This window comes from Pieris brassicae, chromosome 7 (assembly GCF_905147105.1).
Source record: "Pieris brassicae chromosome 7, ilPieBrab1.1, whole genome shotgun sequence".
Lineage (NCBI taxonomy): Eukaryota > Metazoa > Arthropoda > Insecta > Lepidoptera > Pieridae > Pieris > Pieris brassicae.
Genome location: NC_059671.1, coordinates 7,496,007 through 7,521,042, shown reverse-complemented (window position 1 = coordinate 7,521,042; position 25,036 = coordinate 7,496,007). Strand labels below are relative to the sequence as shown.

Below are 25,036 nucleotides of genomic sequence, written 5' to 3'. Positions count from 1 at the left end.
AAAAGCTTAGTTATGTAAGCTGATTATAAAAACAATTACACTTAAGTTTGTTGTTAATCTCTAAATATGATAATATTTTTCGTAATAGAGAATGGCCGTTGCGTTATAAAGAGTGAATTAAGGTGTTAAACCAAACAAAATTAACATATTCATACGTTATAGAGAGTTATAACGAAAGACATTATATAATTTCCGTAGGAAGTTGATTCGGCAAATTAATTATTTAAATGCAGACTATTGGCGGGACGTGGTTTAAATGACGTCACAGCTTTCCCAATGACGTCACATCTCTCTCATTTATTAAGACCAGAGAGCTCGGCTACTAATTAACACAAACATCTAATTATCAGAAGCATGAGATTAAAAGAAATGCATTTTATTTATTAACTTGTATTTACAAGGTACAACTTGTATTATATATCTGAAAATGAATTTAAAATTATTCTTAATGAATAATAATGATGATTCAATGAAGAATAATGAAAATTTGATGATTATATGCGCACATAGAAAGTCCATTGGGGCACAGCCGGGGGTCAAATCTACGACCTCAGGGCTGAGAGACGTACGCTGAAGCCACTAGGCCAACACTGCTCTCACTGTTTAAAGAGTAAAAGGGGAGAGAATTTTTGAGTTATAAATTATATTATGATACGGCAATGAAGATTCACAATTTTAGCAATAATTGTTTAACGAATGTTAAAGTATAGTTCACAATTTGTATCGTTTGCTTTACAAACTACTTTTTAATAATGAATTTCTATCATACCGTAAAACGTATAACAAAATCCTCGACGAAAAGCCGTCCTGTCATAATTAAAATAGGTATGTGTTATTATTTATCAATAATTAACATGCATTTGTGTTTAAAATATCGATAAAGTTTATAGACGTCAATCTTCACTGCCGTATTATGCCATCCCTGACCTTGCGGGATTATGACGCGGCAAGACAGATATGCAGCTTTTTACAAATCAAATCAAGGTGAACTAATTATGTTAAAGCAAGTCAACCAATCCATAAATTCAAAATATGTGTTCATCGGCGCCATGGCTTAGTTGGTTAAAGCGCCTGTCTAGTAAACAGGAGATCCCGAGTTCGAATCTCGGTGGTGCCTAGTTTTTTATTTTTTTTCTATAAACATTTTTTCTGATAAATAATACATTTCTAACCTTTAGTGGGAATAATTATAGCGTAACTCATTGTTTACTTGTAGAATTTTTAGTTGGATTATTTTGTTCACTAAAAGATCCAGATAATTATTATTGATCAATGTAAATAAAAGCACTGATGAAAATTATAAGCATATGATAAATAAATACGGAATGCGAAACGTCAAATAACAAGGACAATGGAATGAATGTTTGGGCTTTCAAAGGTTTGGACATTAAAATAATTGATAATTCTAGTCTTTGCTCTTAGCCCTAGTTAATCTCGTAGTGATAATACTATATGCAGTTCTATATTGTGAAATATTAAAATAACTTTTAGCATTCTTATCAAGTGTACAATTAGCTTGCATTCATTTGCAGTAGAATAATATTATGCGATCACGTAATCGCATTACAACCTGAATATGATAATTTTCTTTTAGAAAGCATTACTTTTTCATAATTCTTTAGAATGAGATGTACCTGATCGAAACTTTTACCTTAAACTCTTTATCTAAAACAGAATGTGTCGTTCCTCATCCTCTTTTATTTCACGCGCGACATCTATAATTTATGGTAATTTTAAATCACCTGGCACACTATACTTATAACAAATAAAATAAGTTGATTTATGGTGAGTATTTAGTTACCATGGTTACCAAAGTTGCTCCTCACAAACTTTGAATAGACTTTTCTTTAGTCTTTATAATTTGTTAATCGATTTTTCCCTTCGTTATTGTTATAATTGTCTATTAGTGCTTGACACATTAAACCGTATTTATTTTTTTGTTGCAATGTGTGCCGAACAAGCTTGTTTTGTTGGACGTTTCCAATTTTGTTTCACTGTCTGTGTCTTTAAGAGAAGTACATATAAATACAATCTTTTAATATAAAATTTAAACAGGCTTTCCAATATTCTAAACTAAAACTTTTTCTTTACATGTGACAAGAGCTGTCTGCCATTGACATTTATTTATTACAGAAATACATCGAGAAATATTAAATAATTAAAATATAATAAAATACATATATAATATTAAACACATAATTTACAAAATATCGCTACTGTGAATTCACTCTGCGAACATATAAAAATATCGATAGTGTCGGAGACAGCATTCAGTAGTCGCAACGTCCTGGATAACGGGGATCTGTGCAACAAATTGGTTCTTGCCAAGGGCGTCGAGTTTTATAGAGCCACGTGCGAGAGAGCACTAATGTTCTCGCTCACGCATATTGACAACGCAATTAAACGCAACAAAACAATTAGGGAGTTTTATTCTATCACAAACAACACACCTTAAAATATGTTTGTTTTGTAGAGAAGAGGTGAAGATGGAATGGTTTATTTTCGATAACTATGTATACAAAAAATTACCCTAAACTTAGTACTACTGATAGCATGCGTAAGCGTTGTCAATACGCGTGAGCGAGAACATTAGTGCTCTCTCGCACGTGGCTCTATAAAACTCGACGCGGCAAAGGTTTGCTCCTTTCCGTCCTGCCCTTCTCCGTCCTGCCCTTCAGGCGTTTGACCGACCGCGACGGCCCAAGCCGAGGTTCGACTCTCACAGGAGACGCCCTTGCGCTAGCCACGGGACAATACGCCATTTCAGGCCGAGCTACGCTTTCCAAAACAGCCCGTGCTAAGCTGTAAAGGCCCTTAAAGCCAACAGCGAGATTCCATTAAAAAAGTTTGCTCCTTTCCTGCGCGCAACCGTCGAAGCGTTCAAACGTGTTATTCTCAGAACATATTACCGCTTCTTAATGACAACGTTAATTAACTGTTCTTATTAGAACATATCACTGTTCCTTTACGACAACGTTAACCAATCCCCGTAATTTGATCACCTACATTATTATTTATTAACATATTCAAACTCCAATAATTTTTGAGATCATTACCCTAGTAATCACTAAACTCGAATGAAACCCACTCGCACTCAAAACGGTTCAAACCGATTTGTACGATACTCGCAGGAACATAAAAAACATATCATACGAGATCGTGTTTATACTAGTCGAGTTTGTCGTAAGTAAGAATCTTCGTACTAAAATTTCAATGTGTAAACAGACTTAGGAAATGTATGTAACATTATAACACGATAATTCTATTGCGATTATTGCTGGCTATAGTCGCGTACGATTTGCGAGATTTGCCAATGGTGCGAGAAACTGTCTCCATCTAAATGGGCCTTCTTCTAAGGTTCTGATGATGATTTATATGTCAGCGTCTAGATATGTGGAGTGGAGCTTCTTGAAAATCAGTAATTAGAATCTGAGCTGGGCTCCTTTAATATAATCCTGCTATGGCTTCTTGTGTTTATTATTTTAATCTAACCAACCGTATTATATAATATAATATTTTTTCACTGAATCTGAAGTAGACAAACATTTTATTAATATACTATTTATTACATAGACTAAAATTTCCGCGTCACCGACAGTGGTATGTTATTTTATATATTCTATGGATGGAATGTAACCGCATTATTTATTTAAATATGTATGAATGGTTTTGATAAAGTACTATACAGCGCTTTAAATTAAATTATTTCATAAATATTCTTACGGTAATAAAACACCCGTTTATTTTTATTAAGTTAATTCGACGCGGAACAAAATTATGTCAACAGTGAAGAGGAATTATTACGTCTCCCAAGGTAAGTGTGTTTTAATTATGCAAATGAGTTAATATGCAAATGACTCTAGCGTTAATAATAATGACAGCTAATTTATGATAGTGCAACATTTCAACTAAATTTATTTCATCAGGTAAAGGTTTGAGCAATTATTTTGTTAACACAGATACACAATCAGTTAATGAATTGTTTTTTTTATTTATGTTAGCATGCTCTTAAAAAGTTTAAAATATATCATTAGTTCTAGAAATTTATATATAAATACAACTAAACCACAAACTTGAAAATTTTAGTTCGTGATAATATTTTATTTCATATCTATAATATGAAAGGGTTTATTTTTGTTTAAACAATGATTTTAGCTTAAACGCATCGATTGCATTTTAGTGTTAGTGTTTATTTATTTATTAACTAAACTGAAACAAACAGCCACGTTACTTGAATAAAAATAAAAAGAAGATGGAATATAAAGTTAATATATCCTGGAACAGTTTCATAGATGAATAATAATTGTATACAAACATAAGCAGAACGATAGACGTTGACAACACAATATTAAGGAGATCACTCATAAGAAGACGACATATATACTAATTAATAGACATAAAGTTCAGTTAAGTTCCTATACGATATTCCATTACGTATCTATTTAACTCTGGATGTTGTGCTCGCTATGGGTCCATTTTTGCACATTGCGCAAGTGTCGTAATATCGCGTCGACCCAAATATGAGAATGGCGGGAAAACAGCAATAGCATCGTACATCAATACCCTCCCTTATTATCTTTCAGACTATTCTTTAATTGTTTGTATATTCATAATTCACTATTAATAAATCAAAGAGGTCCATACGTGTTACAAAAAGATAATATAAGTGTTCAAAAATTATTTAATAGGATAACATTTGAATATGAATGGTTGACAGACTATATGGAGTCTACGGCTGGAATCACAATAGCGCGCAGTTTTCAATCTCTAAGCTAAGATATATTTTACAAATAAATTCAAACAAATTTATGAAATCATAACATAAAGCTGGCTGCTGTCAGCTTCAACCAGAAGTAATAACATCTGAACTTTAAAAATTCACCTGATGTATCTAGTAAGGTGCAAGTGGGAGCCTTATGACGTTGTAGGGTCACGGGAATTTTATTTTATTCTTAAGGAAATTTAAACCTTCTATTTTCTTAAATCTTGAAGTTCATAAGTGTTCATAGATACTTATAATTGATGCGGTGACGGAACGAGAGCCAAATTGAAAAAGTAATACCTAGGTAATACTGAAACTGTTTAGAAAAGACGGCTTTATGTAGAAAGTTGCCAATATTTTTATTGCTTTTTTAAGTAATCTCCGTTCCTACACATTGGCGCATTCGATGGAAACGCTAATCGCAGCCTTGTTGTCGAGTAAGCCCACAACGAAAGTCATAATAAATCATTGACCGAAAATTTTCACACGTTAGTTTAATTTTCACGTGTAAGAACAGTTTTAGATTTGCGCCAATTCACAAAAACAAATGACAAATGAATGCAATATACTACATTAGGTTACCAAAGAGTTCTAAAATTTAAATTAAAATGAAACGTTTTTATTAGCAACTGGCCAGTTCTAAACATGTTCAGTGTTATCCCCGTAATATAAAGCAAAGGAAAGGGAATATTAAAAAATTATTACACTGTTAATAGAGGTTTGCACTATACACCTATAGTATGTCAAACTGTGGCGCACTAGATATTATATCTGTGTGTATAATATTTAAAAAGGCTAAAAATTTTAGTATTCCTTATATTATTTAAATCTGCGTTTCGCCTCTACCATGTACCGTTGTGGAATGGGAATATTGAAGCATTGCGGTTGCATCGGGTTGCATATATTAAACATACTTCATACGAATGACATGCGATACCAGTGTGTGTTATGGCAAGGTTATGAGATTTTCAATATTAATTCGTTTCTATTTCCTTTCCTTTACCATATTTTAAAAAAACATTGAAAGCATAAAACACTTACAGCGCAATTAAAGCTATGAAAGTAATGAAAAAGATTGTTTTTACCATAGATTCAAGTTTGTTATAAATCAATAAATCATAAATAGATGATTTGTATTATTACTTTCTTCTTCTATTTTAAGCATTCATAATTTACAATTATGAGCACTTAAAATAGATAAAATTTATGTACATTATTGTGGTTTTGTAAATAACAGTTCTATTGGCAAACCCCACGATTGGTTTATTTTCTCAAGAACGCGGGAAAATGTCGGCATTATCTCGGGCGTTAATTGGTTAAGGGCGGAAAAACCAAGCGCGGATCAAGGTTCCGTCGGTAGGTTCGAGGTTCGGGTAGGTTATTTTGGGGGATTAGAGATTGTCACATAAAATTGTTAAGTATAAATTAGTGTGCAAATATATATATAGAATATTTTTTAAGTTCTAAAGTCTTGGAATGTTTCATAAGTTTGATAAAGTAATAGCTACCTTACGTTGTCCTGCGAGAACAATATACTACACTAGGAAATAATAAAACTAAGTCACTTAGAACTTTTGAAGCGCTGTCGAAGTTAACGATTCACTGAGATTTCTTGTTAAAAACATTTGCCAATTTTACATAAAATTATTACTAAACAAATTTTAATTTACTAAAAATTGCCAAATATAGGGTCGTTTTTCAATATTATCTTTAAAGCATTTTCAGCACTTTAGTACTATCAAGTATTATTAGGATTCTATATTCAAATAATATATAACAGGTGGAAGGTATATTTTGTCATGCATTTGTTATAATTTGCTTTTCGTACGATGTTTAGTCTTATAGTTCCTGATACGCCAACGGAGCGCTGCTCACGTTTTCCATGGAATAAACTATATCGTAAATATTTAAAATTCGAATATGATTGAATCGCAACGGTTTCATTGCACGGTTGCGATATTTATTTCGTAAAATAATAACCATGGTAACAGACATAGGCAAGTTAGATTTAAACCAGTGAATCTATGGAAAGTAATCAAGTTTAGGCACTTTCAAAAGCAATAAAAGCACCTGTGTAGCTCACGAGCGCCTCTCAGACGGTTTATAGTGCAAAGGTTTTGTTACATCCTCCTCTTTCCACAACTCTCTCTTTATTGGAGGTTTTTATTGACGGTCTCATTTCTTGTGAACGCTTTCTTTTCATATTCGTATTCGTATAAGTTTATTGTTTTGTAAATTTTATTTCTACATACAAATGGTATAGCGCTACTTCTTAAGGTTATGTTAACAATGAATTGTGTGAATTAAAGAAAAAGGCTTGTTAATTAAATTAAGTATTATAGTCAAAGACATTATCTACGTATGTACATAACAACTGAAAATACATTTATAAATTATAAAATATAACTATTTATTTATTATATATGTTATTATTGTCATATTTAGATATAAACATTATCTACTGCACATTTACTACTTAATACATGTCTATATATATTATTTATTATAGTGAACAGTCGAATGTTACATATATCAATATTAATATGAAAAACAAATGAAAATCTGTCTCGAGAAATAAACTTTTATGAACTTTACTCGGAAACTTCCAAGGGAACACTCATAAGACTTGAATGGAAAATGCAAGTGGCTATATTAAGTTATTATGTCACAAACAAGAACTATCTTTTGTTTTTTATTTTATTTTTACTTACGAACTTAACTTAAATTATAATACTCAAGGAATCTGTATACTAAATGCTTAGCCAAATGGCGATACACCTTCTAGGCTGATACGCCGGACATCCCGTTATTTAATTTCTATTAAAAAGGATATTGTATGGAGGTATATTAATGCAGGCCGTATTCGTTTCCGTAGAATAATGATAAAACACAAAATGTTTCTGTTGTTTAGTTTAAATTAATTAAAGATTACAATATTTAAAATACTGTTATTTGTGTGTTAGTAATAGAATTAGATTATAAACTTTGTGATGGCAATATATATCAAGATTTTAATTGTTCTAGTCTGTGGAGGATGAATAGTATTCTGTGCCTTTAACCTAAAAGGTAGGATTTGACAACTATTGACTGGCTGCCCCGAATACCTCTGAGGTCTCGAACTTGTATACCATAGCTTTCGGAAACACTGTACCGCTGATGCGATTTAGGATATGACGTCATCGCAGTAACCGTAGCTGCAGTTTACGTAAAGTTATACACACTCTTTATTATTAAATTTTAATGACATTTAAAATTTCTCTATTTACGAATCACCCATCATTGTTTGAAATACCTTTAATTTTAAAGGGACATAAAATGCCACGATAAATACTCCACTAGCTCAATCCTCTAAAAGTTGATAAACCTCATATTGAAAGATATAAAATTTTCATTTCACCATTTCAATCGGCTCTCAGATCCCCACACAAGCTTCCATACGTCAGACAATACATCCAATTGCAACCCTCGAAGCCGTTTGAACGACTTCAACAGACATTGTGTTCTATTTATGAGATTTAGCTTTGAAATTTTTCTCTGTTTATAAAAAGTATAGGCTACAATTTGGTTTGATCCTTCCAGACTTGTCTAGCCGTCGCAATACCTATTACTAAGACACAATCTTGATCATAATTGATTGACGATTGGCTCGCCTACGTCCGGTTCACGTGCGCCCTAGTCTTGCCAAATCTATCCAAGGGCTTTTTGTACCCTCAGTTATATAACTCACTGTCCAACGATTATCAATTTGGTCCAACTCGAGTGGTTTTTTAACGTAGCAAACATTATGCGCATTTCAATTAAGAATTACCATTTTAGAAGAACATAGACAATGTTACGCGTGTGAACTTTTAAAATAACTGAGGTTAGAAAAACAAATGAAAACACACTCATCTCTTAGATTTCTTTATAGCTCATCAATATTAAAGCCACAGATACGTTGTTGTTAATTTTAAAAAAAGAAGACCAGCTATCTGTGCCTACTAAACCGAAGCAACCTAGTTTGTAAAATCCCGCGTCATTCTCACATGCCTATTTTTGTTTGTTGGTTTAATTACGAGAGCATGATTGATTATATAAGAATATAAAGACTTGTTATACTTGGCTATAAACATTGATTAAATTTACTAAAGCGTTAAATACGATTACAATCTTATATCCATTTAAAATAAATCTCAGCGTCGTAACAAATACCGTACTTCAGATTACATTTTGATAAGTAAGTCATATCATATCATCAATAAATGAGTCAGAATTTATTGACATAGAACAATCAGGGCACAGGCATACATCTGTCTACTCAACACCCCATATAAATCTGAATAATAAAATAAAATAAAAATAGCCTTTATTCGAGTACTACATTTACATTAAGTAATTTTTTTTAACTAATAGTATTCGACCTCCGACGGAGTGAAAGCCTCCTCCAATTTCTTCTACTTGTCTCGCATTCTCGCCACAACTTTCCAAACGGAAAGGATTATCTATCTCTTTTATTCCATATTAACAGGTTTCTGGTGGGCATCCTCCGCTTTTTCATCCTACAAGGCGATTTCAACCATCCAACATAAATCTGAATGGTAAAAGTTTTATATATAATAATATCTATGATTTGTATGGCCTCATATCGTATTGGAGGATACTTCAAGCGATGAAACTTAGGGAAACTAATTATAAACGTTAGATTTGAGATACTGGAGTTACGTATACTTAACACAGAGCCTCGACTCTTATCCATACCCCTTTGTAATTAATATTCGTTTCGCCACAAATGGTACTTAATGTAAACTTAATACATTCGTATTGTTACTTGTAATTAGCGTTCTAAGTGTATAGTTGTGATAAAGTGCATTAATTGCTTTAAATTTTATGTATATTTAACAGACTCGCTGACTGATTCATCTCAATGTATATGTTTACCGATTAAACTATGACGGCTTATCACTATTGAAACTGGTTATGGACAAAGATGGACGAGAGAAGTGTGTAGCACAATGAACGGTAATTCATAACTTTCTTACTACGACCAACATGTTATGTGCTTGCCCACACAGGGGGATTTCTAATGCAGTGAATTAAATCAATTTATAGTGAAAGTATGTATTCGATATATGTACTAATAAAACTGCAAACAAAGTGTTATGTTTGTGTGAAGTGTGTGTGTGAAGCTATTTTTAAATAGAATCATATCATAAACTTATATTAGCAAACAGAAAAAAAATAAATGGTTGGCCATACTAACTGTAACTTAAATTAACTTTAACAATCACAGAATTAAATATTATTAATGGAAGCTTGGGATAATTAACAATTCAGTATAGTGTGTATCTCTTTCTTATACTCTACAGGTAAAATGAAAGGAGAAGACATGCCAATGAGTACAGATACCGGAAAACATCTTGAACAAATGTTCTTGCCTGCGCATGAGCGATATTTATGAATCACTGGGCGGCGGGAGAGTGACGTGTCGATGTCGTGATTGCTAAATCAGTTGAAGTTTGATGCGCTGTGTACGATGCGCAAACTGTCCTCCACTACCTTATTTAATGCTCAAGAAGTTTGCCGGTATCTGTACATTATTGTAAGGTAAGTTGAATAAATTACAAATACAGACTCACTCAGAAGACTCTTCTTGACCGATTACCAAAATATGACCTTTAATATTACATAAGATCAATGTGAGCATCTTCATTATTATCAGTAAGCCTAGATAAACGTACCTAAACTAACACAGACCCTTTCTAAGAAGTGCACCTTTACGTTGAAAGATAACTAGAACAAAATTCCATACTCTTTTTATTAGCATTATTCATAGTCGATTGATCAAGTCATATAAAAGACTTGTGTAGATACAAGTGAAAAATGTGTCATTATTATGATACCTTGGGACCTTAGAAAGAAATATATTGAAAGGGGAAGATGACGGGGAATTGATGCAGCCGTGACTTCATCGCACGACTTCAGGGATTAAGATATAGCATCCCATTATACAACAAAGTAGGTTTTAGAAATTAATATGCAGACGATGTATTATAACCTGAGGGTTCGGTCTCTTAGGACCACAGCTACAGGCTTTAGGATAGTAAATAATACTTGAAACATAACAAGCTAGTTATTTTTATGAGAAATAACTTCAATAGAAACTCTGTAGACGTCACAAACAGACCGTTTATCATTCTGAATCTCGCTGGAAATATTAGACGCGCCTTTCCTGTCTCATTTCTCATAAATATTGGAAACTTGTAAATTAGTAACATTTATCTAGACGGAAAAGGCACTAGGTGAGTTGAATTATTTACGTACGTTATGCAAAATTATGTTTTCATTGGTTTGTTCAAAAACTATTTGATATTAGTTCCAAATAGCTTTTTTTTAAGAACATGAAAAGACCTCAAAACTTATTCTAATGTATCACGTATTAGTATCTGGCTATCAATAAAAACTTGTTATCAAAAATTTATAAATTAAATTGAGGCCAACTTTGCAAACTTTTGAACAGCACACACTGTTGGCCTAGTGGCTTCAGCGTGCGACTCTCATCCCTGAGGTCGTAGGTTCGATCGTATGCGTATTTAACATTTGCTCGAACGGTGAAGGAAAACATCGTGAGGAAACCGTCTTGCCTTCACCTACTTGCCTATTAGATTAACAAATTTTACATTCGCATCATGAAACGGATACAGAAATCTGAAACAGAGTCCTAAAAAGGTTGTCATTGATTTTTTATAATTTTATTCCAGGCGAAGCAATTGTTTTGAATTAGCAGAGAAAAGGCACTACGACTTGCTGTAAAATATTTTATTTTTTATGTAAGAGGAGGCAAACGGGCATCTGATGTTAATTGGTACCGTTGCTTATGGCCACGCACATTGGGCCGTGCGTTGCTGGCCTTTTCTTGACTATTTCTTTTAATGAAATAATTTCTTTCCTATGTCGATTTGGATCGGAAAAGTATTTCCAAGTACATTAGTAACAGTGGGCAGCTGGTTGGTGGTTGGTTGCTGGAGTGGTGATCCGCAGCAAAACTGCCTTAATTGATGCTAAATCATATCAATGATCCTTTATTCGAATAATAAAAAATGTCGCTATACCTAATTTCTTAATTGGTACCAATGAATGTAAAGCGTACAATTTGTTTCAATATATTTTATACACGACCGAAATAAATATAACAAGCTATTATTCATTTACCAGGCCATTTACTTTAATAACTCTCAGATAAGTCTATAAACATAATTTATTTCGAGTCACGTCACCCCTCATCACAAAAGGCCTCCTTATAAAAATATGATAAGATAAAATTGCTACGAATTCTAGGATGAAACATGCTTTTGGTAATAAAATATATCTTTAGATAACCCCGTTCGAAAAGTTCTATAATTTAAAATTATAAGTGGATTGAAAAAAGGTGTTCATATGTGAAAGAGCACCCTCTATGTTTTCTCAATGTGAGACAGTTCATGTATTAACATGATTCTCGTGATGCGGCAAATATATGACAAGGTTACCTAGACTTGAAACTTTACTTTGAAAATTGAAATTAGTGTCGTTATCTCCATTAATTGCAGATTCTGTATTTGTTCTTAAAAAAATCCTTTGTTGTATAGTGTATATCAAATCTAAATGACGTTATAATGACATAACAGTGTTGTGATATAAATATTAATGGTTTCATAGTTATAGCGCTGATGTTAGAATTTACGTGGTACGAAAAGTTGAAAACGTTGTTGATTGAAATCGGAATCGTTGTCTCTGTTAGAAGATACGTATCTACATTTAAAAAAAGATGGAGAGAAAAGATCAATGCATTTTTTTTTTGAATCTCGCTGTTGGCCTTAACGGCCTTTACAGCTCAGCTCGGGCTGTTTTGGCGAGCGTAGCTCGGCCAGAATGGCATTTTATCCCGCGGCTAGCGCAAGGGCGTCTCCTGTGAGACTCGAACCTCGGCTTGGGCCGTCGCGGGGTGGTCAATCGCCTGAAGGGCAGAACGGAAGCTCACTGGAGTGAGCAAAGTGCGAAGTAAAGATCCTCGCCTTCCCCGGTGAAGGCGGTTTTTTACCCTAATCTGTGAATTTCTATTTTTATTATTGGCCGCGCGGGCGGCATTTAATTTATTGTTTGCTACAGTAATTGGATCGTCCGGATCCGTTAGCGTGTGTCGAGGCCTCCTACGAGCCCTTTTTGTCGGGAAGGGGTAATAGTTGATGCTATTACGCACCAGAGGATTTGGATGGTGTTTAGCCTTGTCAATGTGGCGTGTGGACGCCAACTTCATCCATTGGGCTATGGTAGGGAGCTCCAGGTCGTGGTGGAGGTCGACGTTTCTCACATAGAAGGGAGAACAGCTAAAAACTACAGGAAACACTCACGTTTGTCTCACAATATAGTTCAAATATAATTTAAGATCCACTAAACTGGATAATACAGTGAAAACGCCGACGAATTGACATCGCAGTAAATGAACAAATGGCAACTGGGTAAATTAAGTAGGAGCAAATCTGCGCACGAAATATTAACAATAAAGAAACAACAAAAACTTATAAGAAGAAGTGCGTCTCCAATTACACTCGGGCGATCAACGATTTTCAGTTGAGGATAAATGAACAGGAACGTACTAAATATTGATAAAGTAAAATGATTATATAAATCTGTTTCGAGAATGAACTCATTTACTATTTTATCTATATAAATCCAGGTTTTTTAAAAAAAATTAACTAAGCCGATTCGGTCACAGCACCTTATCTCTATTAACACAATAAAAACTTTTTCGTATGAATAATTCGATATTAGTTCCCATTACCGCGGTTTGACAATTGACATATAGTAAAAACAAACTACAATCTACGATTCGATATTCTATGTACATAGCTTTAAAATGAGTATTTGTTATAATAAATAAATAAAAGACTGTTACATAACAATTTTATACAATTAACCACCAAATTAGAATACAGGAAATGTTTGAAACAAACTTAGAAGTTGGGTGATATCAATAAGTTTTTTAGATAATAAACACGATTACTTTGTCAAGTTGGAACTTGTTGGAAAACTTTGTATTATCAACGTTACACGCCTTTTTCAGTTCGCTTTTTAACTTCAAACTAGGATCTGTATAATGGATGAAGAAATTTTTATGGGTCTCCTGTTTAGTTTTGACTCATGATTGTTTCAGGTTGCCACAGACGGCTCATCATCTACGTAGTCGATCCCAAAGTTCTGTCATAAATGGAAATATTGATAAAAACAAAAGTACTGATGAGTTTTTAATGAGTGATAAATAAATTTATAGCACATTAATTAAGGAATTGAAATAGTATAAAATTATTCCAAAGGACCTTCCTTATTTTTAAAATAGGCAGTAAAGCGCCGCGACCAGTCGTTTATCGCAGCGCACACCATATTCATGTCGATTTCAAGGACTGCTTTTTTTAAAGATAACTTTAAATTCTCCAATTTTTTTTGGTTTATCACAGACCTTCCTCTCTACGACCTGCCATATTTTATAGTCCAAAGGATTAAGGTCTGGACTGGTGAAAGGCCAATCATCATGTCTAATTAAGTCGAAGTCGACCAGTCAAATCAGGCTTGACTGGTCTTGGCTTTGTATGCAATATAACACATATATCCTGCTGGAACACGAAGTGATGTCCCGAAAATAGTGTGCTGGGCAGATCCATCTCTAGTGAAAAGGGGGTCAAAACCAGTGCAAAAGTGTACCGCACTGGTGTTGACCCCCTCTACACAAAAATGAACCTCAGTTGTCCCGTAATAGGCCACTCACAACCAGAACATTACTGATGATGAAGTCCAAGTTGCACCCTTGGAACTTTATTTCCAGCATCTAGCGTACACTCTATCATTGTGTCCGTAAAGAGGATATCACGGTGTCGGTTTTTCGTGTACCGCTTTAACAACACCCGCGATCTCATGAACCTTATTGCTTTTAGACGAGCATTAAGTAAGTGTCCACTCTTTTTTTTCGTATGCTTTTAGTCAAAGATCTTCATCTAAAACCTTTTTAACTGTTTACCGTCACATTTTTCGGTTACGCGCCATCTTTTTCTCGTCCCTACCACGGTTGATTCGAAGCCATTAATAACAAAAATATACAATAACGATAACAATTAATGAAATTCTGTAATAATCTTAGTAGTAATAAGGTAAAATGAAATAATTGTATTATTTGTATTCGTGTCTATGATAATAAAAGCCTTTTGTTAAACTTTATTTAATTTACCTTTATTTAACCAATTTCTGTAAAGTTGCATATAGTAGATCATTTTTCGAAAAATAAGGTCATAAAGAAGTTTCACTTCTTACGTGTGTACACTAGTACACGCACACATTTTTTACACCTGTTTAAACATTTTTGTAGTAACAATAATATTATTAGAAAGTTTAAGATAACTAAAGAAGTTCAAAAGAACATCCTTTCTGTTATGGTAATTTAAGGATTTTAGGAACATTTTAACTCTATATTAAGAACTAACCAAGCAGCAGTGACTAAATCTTCTTAAAAGCAAAACCAGTAACAATGTAACACGTGTGGAGAAACGTTTATCTACGCTGCACTAAAACGGGACGTCGTTTATTAGGGGCACTTAAGTGGGACTTGTGTTTACTATCTCACGACATTACAACAGGCGTTCGGAATTTGAACTTATACGCAACCAGGCTTAAGACTTTCGACCACCGTAATTTTATGAAATATAACTTGTATTATAATTCCCGATTTAAATATTCTAACTGACATATTCTGTTAGTGGTCAAGTGTAATATAATTCTAGTTTTTAATGTTTCGAATACACAAAATAATATAAATTTTCTATTTCAATTCAGTTGTTACTGTTGTAGATTTTTTACATGTTAATAATATTGTATTTAACATGTAAAAAATAAATAATGTTTACAACTAATATTGTTTTTATTTAACAAAAGGTAACAACGATATTTTTTAACTTCTTAACATGTTATAAAAAAAATTGTCACTCTAATATAGATTCAAAAGTGACATTATGTCATTCTGCTACTAACTGCTATTGCTTCTATCCATGATGCCTTTAATAATAAGGAGGTACAATTATAGAATTAATCCGTCTGAAGTAGACAGTTCCGCGAACAACGGCGGTAGTAATTAAGCTGTTGTCTTCATTACGCGGGCCGAGGGTTTCTTGAGGTATGGCTTGATTTTTAAATGGTTTTATAAGGAATCGTTTTAACCGTATATTGTCTAGGTTTTTGGTCAAAATTTTGAATTTAGAACTACGTTGCTTTGACTCACACTGTTGGACAAAAATATATAGTATTTGTATGCATTTCGATATATATAGTTCTATCAGGAAACAGGAACAAAAACTTATTATTGAGAAAGGTATCGCTAAGTTGCAGAGTGCCGTTGCAGGAATGAAAAATCCTAGACAGGTGTTCCTCCTAAAGGAACTCCTCCATCACTTAACATCATGTAGAATTGTGGCCAAATGTCTGTCTACTTCTGAAAAAAAAGTGCCTAGCCATTATATTTTTGTTATGTGATATTTTAATGTATACTTTCTTCGGATTCCAATGCAATAACATTAAACTCCTGCAAACGGTGATCATGCATTTTTAGTATTATTTTCCTTCCCCAATTATCAATTCAGTAAAAAATTATTTAACCTGCAAAATGTATGTATTTAGCAATAAATTCAGAATTCAAAAGATACTTATATAATAATAGCTGTCTTTCAATTATTTGTCTAGACGTTTTCAAGACAAACGAATAATGTATATAAATTATTTTTACGACTTTATATGCTAAATATTTGCGATGAAATTTACAAGCTTATTTATTGTGTCTGTTGCCAACTATGTGCCATCAGGTGCCCACTAAAGTTTTTCCGGACCTAAGTAGAATACTTAGGATCCTCCAAAGAAAGAGGGTACCAATTCATACTTGGCGAGCAACGCACTTGTGAGCACTTGCGGTATCGCCTAACACCAGATGAGAATCTTGCCAATTTCCCCCCTATTAAAAATATAATATATTATGTAACCTAAACAATTCACATAATATTTTTTAATAGTTTATGATAATTGCTTATGAGAAAACTGAATAAAAATTGTCATATATCTAAAAATATTTCCGACTACTTTTGAGATTTATCTATGAATATAAGTCTCATATAAGGAAAGTAATAATATCTACATATTACTAAAACATATTTTATTACGAATAGTTCACAATTGACATCATTTTTTAAATTTTTAAACGCTTTATACAGACATAGGTTGAGCAAGTTTTAGCTAATAAATGGCGTCGAATGTCGAAATTAACAAAGTTCGCTATTTATGCCGACAACCACTAACAAGAAGTTAACTATTGTACAAGTAGCTTGGGTAAAATATCACTGAAACTTGAGACAACTTTGCAATTATGCACCAAAGTCGGGTCCGTAGAACTTCCTTCTTGTCACTCTACTACTAAGTACAGGGTATTATATATTCATATTTATATAACGATCGTGCTTTATTTAACAAAGACTCGTTTATAATTATCGCTCGTACGGTCAAGGAAAATATCGTGAGAAAACCGGCATGTCGAATCCTAAAGTCGATGTCGTATGTCAGGCACCAGCCACCTTGCTTATAAGAAAAAAACAAATGAACGCAAAACAGATAAAGAAAGGCCTAGACTTAAATGGTTGTAGCACCGAATTTATTATATTGTCGTCTTTCAAAACTTATTTAATTTTGTACACAAAGTACTTAAAATGAAAAATATTTATTTAGCTGTAGTTTTCAATTGTGCATTTTTTTATTAAACAACTTAAATTCCGTATTTTATTGAAACTGCTTTAAGCTCGATAGTTGTTTTTGTTACTTGATCTTTGAACTTAAAGAGAGGATCATTGAACTACTCATTAAATACCAAACATACTCTGTAGTCGGAAACACTTCGTTAGTGCGATACAGGAACATCATCGCAATTGTAGCCTAAGCACTACAGCTTTTAATGAGCTGCATCAAACGGATAGTACTTCATCTTTTAGTGTATGCAAAGTTCAAAGTTTCTTGTATAATAATCACAAATAATGCTCTAATAAGAATCATACTAAGCTCTTTGCTCTTTTCAAGTTTGGGTGACTTTCACTTGACGAAGTTTCTTAACTAGTCCCTTGTCTAATCACTATTCAGTAATCTAGGCAACCTAATTCCAGCGAAGATTAAACTTTATAGACCTCAAGCTTTCAGCTTATATCAAAAATAATAATCCAGTGCAACTGTACTGTAACCTTTTAGCATTTTTTTCTATGCGGAATGTGGTTCTTGTCTATGTATTTAATAGTATTATTTAATATTTTCTGAGGTGTTTAATTGAACGTAATTGTATGTGTAGTGTAATTTCAGAGACCAAGGATAAGTGTTTTTTATCTTAAAATTTTGTAACAATAGATGAAAAAATTTAATTTCCGCTCACATTTCTGTATCTATTAATTACATTAATAATTTTTCTAGTAGGTAAGACTGTTCCGACACACTGCGTCCACCACCGCTACGAGCAATGATTACCACAGAAATCCAGTGGTACACTGCCGAGTTTCGATTTCAAGTCCTTGGGGATTGTTTCCTACACTATTAATTTCCTAATTATTTAGGGCCAATGGTAACTCGTAAATAGTGTTGTAGTTTAAAGTGTAATTGCAGAACTACTTCTACATTGGTTAAAACTTCCATTATCAGTCACTCGCAATCAGTTTCGAATACTTGATGCCAATTATGACCCTTGAAAAGATATTTGAACTATTTGGAGGATCGTTCTAAAGTTGTCAAAATTGCCGAGAAGGATTCCTAGACTATCTTATTAGTGGTAACTAGGAAACCTTTTCTTATCTTAATCTTATTAATTGCATTCGTATTTGACTTTAACGTAACAAAACATACAGCTGTCTTAATCTTGCAGACTATTTCTAACTAGTAATAACTAGGTCATTGCTTTTTTTTAAATTTCGACAGCTTCGTTAGACCATAGAGTAAATTTTTATGTAAAATTCGTTTGGTCGAAAAAGCCAGTCGAATCATGTGTTAATTTAAAACGACTTAAAATGCGAAATATATTTACTATACCATAAATAAAACTCTAAACATATTAATAATAACACAAACATTTGTATTAGATGTTGATACGTAGGTAATATAAAAGTCGTTTTTCACGGTCTGATAAATAGGATTATTTGCCTATTTAGGCCATTGGTCCCTCGGCAGAAAGTTATAATAACCTCAACCCTACATAGTTTGTTTGTTCTTATTATCGTATCTAATCTACAGGAGGTTCAAATAATTAATTATAAATCAGAGAAATAGGCATCAATGATCATAGCCTGATATCGCATTGCGGGTGGCCCATTGCTATTTAGATATTTATTTTCAATAAATGCCAATAAACCATGCATTCTATTGTGTTATATATAGATTTGTCGAATCGATTGATAATATATTATGGTCAGTTTTCATAATACATTAAAATTTAACTGACCCAACGAAGGTACGTCCACGTCGAGATAATTGGATTGCGTGATCAGTATTAAATTAAAATGTTTTTATATATTTTCAACAGTGAATTCAGTTGAGTCATACATTCCTTTCGATATGTCAAAAAACTTAATGAGGAGTCTCTGATATATGGGTTAGTTTATTTATGTTCTATATAGAACATTACTAATAAAAGGTGTCTCGGCGCCGATTTGAAACTTTCCAAATTAAAAAAAATGATTTTTTATATCTGTAATATTATTATGTATTAATGCGAATTATATATACTAAATATTACTCCGACAAGATGTCTTACATCACGGTGAATGCGCTCTCATGTCTGTCGTTAATTTAGTCTTCAACTGCTCAAAGTTCGTAAGAGGGATATGATAATGAGAGAGAGATAAACCCATAAAAAAGTCAGCTGATCTAACTGATCGTCGTAGATGCTCCGCGACCGCAGCAGCGACGCGGTCGTTGGTTTCAATCTATCGCACAGGTTTATTTCGCGTGCGAATTAAATGATTCAGTAAACATCCAGTCACTTTGAACTTTTCAAACCAAGACTTAATTAACTAAATACTAGGGGCGTCACTTAAACGGCGCATTTCAAAGCAATTACAAAACTTCACTCAATGAAGAATCGTTGCAAAAGTACGATTCTACTGCGTACGCGCGCGCCAGACCACTGCGACATAGCGATTGAAAATTCCGCACTCGTTACATTTATATAGGTTATTAAAATTGATATGAACTAAGTGAGTGAACTATGATACGTAATATCATGCTAAAACGTAGTCTCTTAATATTAGCATTTCCAGGGATTTTTTTTGTTAATATAATCGATTACGAATACTATTATAGATAGCAAGCTGATTTGACTTAAAAATGGAAAATATATGCGTTTGTGCGACTAACGATAGTAATGACAGAGATATTTCGCTACTACAATTTAATTTTAATACAGAGATTGATATGGCTTTTAGAACAATGCCTCACGCTCTTGTTACCTTCAGAACTTTATCCACAGAGTATGAGTACATGCACTACAGAATGCAAAGAATTGAGGTTCTGAGAGTTCAGTTCTTGTTGATGATAACTTTTCGTTTGGCCAGGCATAGAAACATGTTTATTACATTCGTTGTAACACACAGAAACGTGCCTGCAATTCCTTATTGCACGGGACCTCAAATATTATACCACTAAGATATATTTTATTTATTAATTCAGCACTTATGTTTATACTAACATTTCTCTTAGCATTCAAAGTATATTGTTCTTCTGTTACGTATAAATGTAGACATTAATTATTACATTAGCCACGGTAAGTTAAAAGCAATTACGTAAATCCGTTATTCAATTACGATTTAAACAAATTTTTATTAAGCACGTGACGCCTGGAAATAGCGGAACCAGCAGGAAAAGATAAAGAATCTTTATTTCATGGATTTTTGTAGTTTAAAGAGATTTGTTTATTACAATCTTTAATATAACCATATTTTATTGTTGTCCTTATATATATTGATGTTGTTTCTTTGTATTATTTTATCTTGTTTTCTTTTATGTGTTCTGTAACTGTTTAAAAAAATTTTTTTTTAGCTCTTGCTGTCTTTTGTTTCTTGCCTGATGTTTTATTATTGCGATATATAATTAATTAAAAAGCGTTATGTATTAGTGTATAGGATATTTTCTCATGTAAGTGAATGTTATATATAATGTTCTTGAGAAATAAATGTCGTAACCATAAACCGTAAATATGCATTTGAAGATATAAAATAAAATAAATCAGCGGTACCGCCGTTGTAGGTCTGGGCCTCAGATTTCTGAACCTGTTTCATGATCATGATCTTTTCAATCTAATGGGCAAGTAGGTGATCAGCCTCCAGTGAACACACGCCGTCCTGTTTTTGGTTCTAAGCCAAGGTCTAAACGGTGAAGGAAAACCTCGTCAGGTAACCGGCTTTCCTTCAACGTTAGTTAGTTCATTCGCTAATATTAAATGCTGAAAGGAAAGAAAGTCCATTGGTGTACAGCCGGGGTTCGAGCCTGACCTCAGTGATGAGAGTCACTCGCTGAAGCCACAGGGCCAACACTGCTCTTGAACCTTTGAGTATGTAATGTTTTAAATACATAATAACTCAACTTTCAATTAAACGATAATTCTACATATTCCGGTTCGAAATAAATGAGAGTTATTTTAAAACCATTAATGAGTGTAAAGGTCGTTACGCTTTGTCATAAATGTTAAGTATATTTTGAATTGTTTTCGTACTGACTTAAATGTTAGGGATACCCTATCGATATTATATTTTTGAGATCTGAGAATAATGTTTAATATTTATTATCGAATTTCTTTATTTCCTATTTAAACATCATAGTTACACAGAATATAGAAATGCAAAAAAGATAATAATTTGTAAACAATATATATTTGTGTTTATTTGTTGATACAATTAAAAATTGTTTAGCCATTAAATGTCTATAACAAACGGAAATTAACTTATATCATAAAACTTGGTTTACATTGTGATAAAAATAATTTGTTACGAATTATAGGCATCAAAAAAACAACTGTTTCCGATTATCCTATGCGCCTCCGTGTTGAATATCGATACTTTCTAAACAAAGTAAAAAAAAATAGGTAACTCATACACTTATGAACTCAAAGATAAATTTATGAAATGATTCTTAATTTACATTTACTGCTAGTTTTCAAATTAAGAGCGTAGAACGGACGAAAAGAACTGGCCAGAAATTCCGCCACGCCTTTTCATAACCAACATTTCGTTGTAATATAAATTGTAACCTACTTCAACATAACATATAATAAACCATTTTAATCAAATTTAAAACATAATATGTTGCTGTTAATTATATCACAAAGCTGTTATGACGATCTTTGTGGCATTTGCTATTTCTTTAAGAATAAATTTATAATAATATTTTTAGTGTCATTAGTCTTCTTTGAATTCAATTGTTTTCGTCTGATGACAGTTGTCTTACATTAAGCTCTGTTAAGAGGCAAGGTAAAATAATACGCACTTATATTATAGTGAAAAAAAACGTTAATACATCATAAATTAAGGAGGTTTTTATTGTTAAAAATCTCATCCTATTAGAAATTAAGTCATTGACAACATGGTAAGCAATACCAGACCTTAGTCATTTTCACAGCCTTAATTACAATTTAATTAACTGATATTTAATTCGAATGAAACAATTTCCCACACCAGCCAGGCGTATGATACTCTAACATGTTCCAATTAAGCTTAGAAATGGCAATTACGTATAATTTCACGCAACTGTTTTGCTTTCGTAATTTGTTAGGCCTAAGTCTAACTTGCTGTAAAGGATATCACAAAGCTATTATGACGGTATTTGTGGCATTTTCTATTTCTTTGAGAATAAATTTGTAATAATATTTTTATTGTTATTAGTTACGTCTTCTTTGAATTAAAATTTGAATTTTCGTCTGATGACAGTAAATCACACATAAAAAACGAGATGCCCGCCGGAAACCTGGAAAGATGAAATAAAGGAGATAGTGGGGAAAGATTAAAATATAGAAGCGAAGATGAGAGACAAGTGGAAGTGTTTGGAGGAGATCTTCACTCCGTCGGGGATCGCGTACTAATATTAAATATAATAATAAAATAAACAATGTAATCTTTATTATAGTACATGAATATAGGATTTTATTTTTTATTTTTATTAATCTTTATGTTATAAATCTAATCTTTCCAGTGATAGATTTTAGCGCACCACCAATAGAAGGTGGTTTAAGTTTATTTGACTCAAAAGTCAAAGATGTGTACATAAACAGGATCAAGAAAAGACATTGACATAACATTTATAACTAACAAAAAAACACACAGGGGAACTCATCAAAATAAATGAGAGATAAAAAAAATTTAAAAGAAAAATGTACGTTTTAATTGTGTAGTGCGTGTGTGCTGTGATTGTAATTGGCCCTGGCTCATTACATTGCATTGTATTGCTGAGGAGCAGATTTGTTCCACAGCCCTGGTCATTCTGCCAGAGACCACAACAGCTAGTTTGCGCCTCAGTCACAAAAAAAGAATAAGAATCTAATAATACTAATACTTAGTAGAAACAAATAATAATAGTAGTAGTAAAAGTTAGCAGTGTAAGTAATGAAGTCTCGTGTAAATTAAAATAAATAAAATAAGAGCAATTGTTGAGAAGTAGATAAATAAATATTTTTGGCGGATTAAAAACAATATTTCGTAAGATTTTTGTTGAGTAAGTAGATGTTTTTTAAACCAGCTACAGATGTCTGAGTAAAGCACTTTTTTAGAATAAACGAATTTTTTATTTTATATAATCAAAAGGCGTCGTTCTTCTGACCAATCAGAATAACATCACACCAAAAATCTTATTAATTATATGCCACGTAACTTACGTAGTAACACTCAATTAATCGCATCTATTTGCACAGACAATTTAAACCGTGGCAGTGATGTTAATTAATTCAATTTGTTTGTTCTTTGTATTATTTAATGTTCTCTGCGCCTCGTGAAAATTTAATTTGCACCTGTATGTTTATTTAATATGCATAATTGATGTTTAATTCGTTGTAATTATCTTAAATTCAGCTAAGGCATGACTTTTATAATACATTTTGACGAAGTTTCGTTTTGCATAATCTGAACACTGCTTTTTTTCTACTGTCGAAAACTAAAAGAAATAAAACACATTGGTAAGATACAAAGTGTACGCTCTATGGATTTCATTTTTGAAAATTTTTAGGAAATATAGGGAAGGACACGCCTATGTCCAGCAGCGATCGATAGTATTACACAAACGAATACTTTTTAAATTCACTAAACAAAATTTTAAATACAAAAATATAAAAAAAGGTAAGAAAGGTCGTTTGTTGTAGTCGTTAAGATTGTAGGCGTAGTAGTTTCAGCGCGCGACTCTCATCCCTAAGGTCATAGGTTCGATCCCCGGTTGTGCACGAATGGACTTCCTTTCTATGTGCGCGTTTAACATAAGCTCAAACAGTGAAGAAAACATCGTGAGAAAACCGGCTTGCCTTACACCCAAACAGTCGACGGGGTGTGTCAGACACAAGAGGCTGCTCACCTACATGCTTATTAGATTGACAAATGATCATGAAATAGATACAGAAATCTGAGGCCTTTCTTTAAAAGGCTGTAGAGCTACTGATTTAGTTATTTTTTGCGTATATACTACGTATATTAAATATAAGATTGTTGTAGTTGGCACTAAATACAATTTAATTATCAAAGAAAGCGAGAACCCTGCTCAAACTCAACTCAAAACGATCTTAGCTATGAAATTGTCAGTTTGGTTACATTTAACAGACGGTAAATTTTATTATTAAACAAGGAAGGTTGTCATGTAATGTGCCGGGGATATGCATCTCTTTCATCCGAATTTTTATGTCCACGCACGCTCTGTATTTTTAGTGTAATATTTTCTCTGAGAGTGCCTGTATGTATATTATTAGTGTGTTTTGAATGAATAAAGGAAATACAATATTTTTTAACCCGATACCATTATTATATAGAACCTGAGACGATATTTTATTCATATGCGCTACTGCTGAGCCAAAGCGACAGTAACAATATTTAATTATAGATTTTTTTGAATTATCAAAACAAACATTTTTATATATCCTGTGTGATGGCAAAAAAGGTTCGTTTTTATCTTATTAAAGAAACATCATTTCCAAAGTGAACGTTAATGTGAAATTATAATTGTAACTTAAGTCAAAAATAT

General features: G+C 32.7%; 1 long non-coding RNA gene and 1 other non-coding gene across 2 annotated transcripts; both read left to right on the top strand.

Annotated features, from left to right (window-relative positions):
• The first annotated feature begins 1,043 nt into the window (after nucleotides 1-1,043).
• Nucleotides 1,044-1,117, top strand: Trnat-agu. The gene has a single exon. It is a non-coding gene; the product is annotated as a tRNA-Thr (tRNA).
• Nucleotides 1,118-22,601: 21,484 nt separating this feature from the next.
• Nucleotides 22,602-22,978, top strand: LOC123711871. Its single transcript, XR_006754011.1, has 2 exons — nucleotides 22,602-22,641; nucleotides 22,750-22,978. It is a non-coding gene; the product is annotated as an uncharacterized LOC123711871 (long non-coding RNA).
• The last annotated feature ends 2,058 nt before the right edge of the window (nucleotides 22,979-25,036 follow it).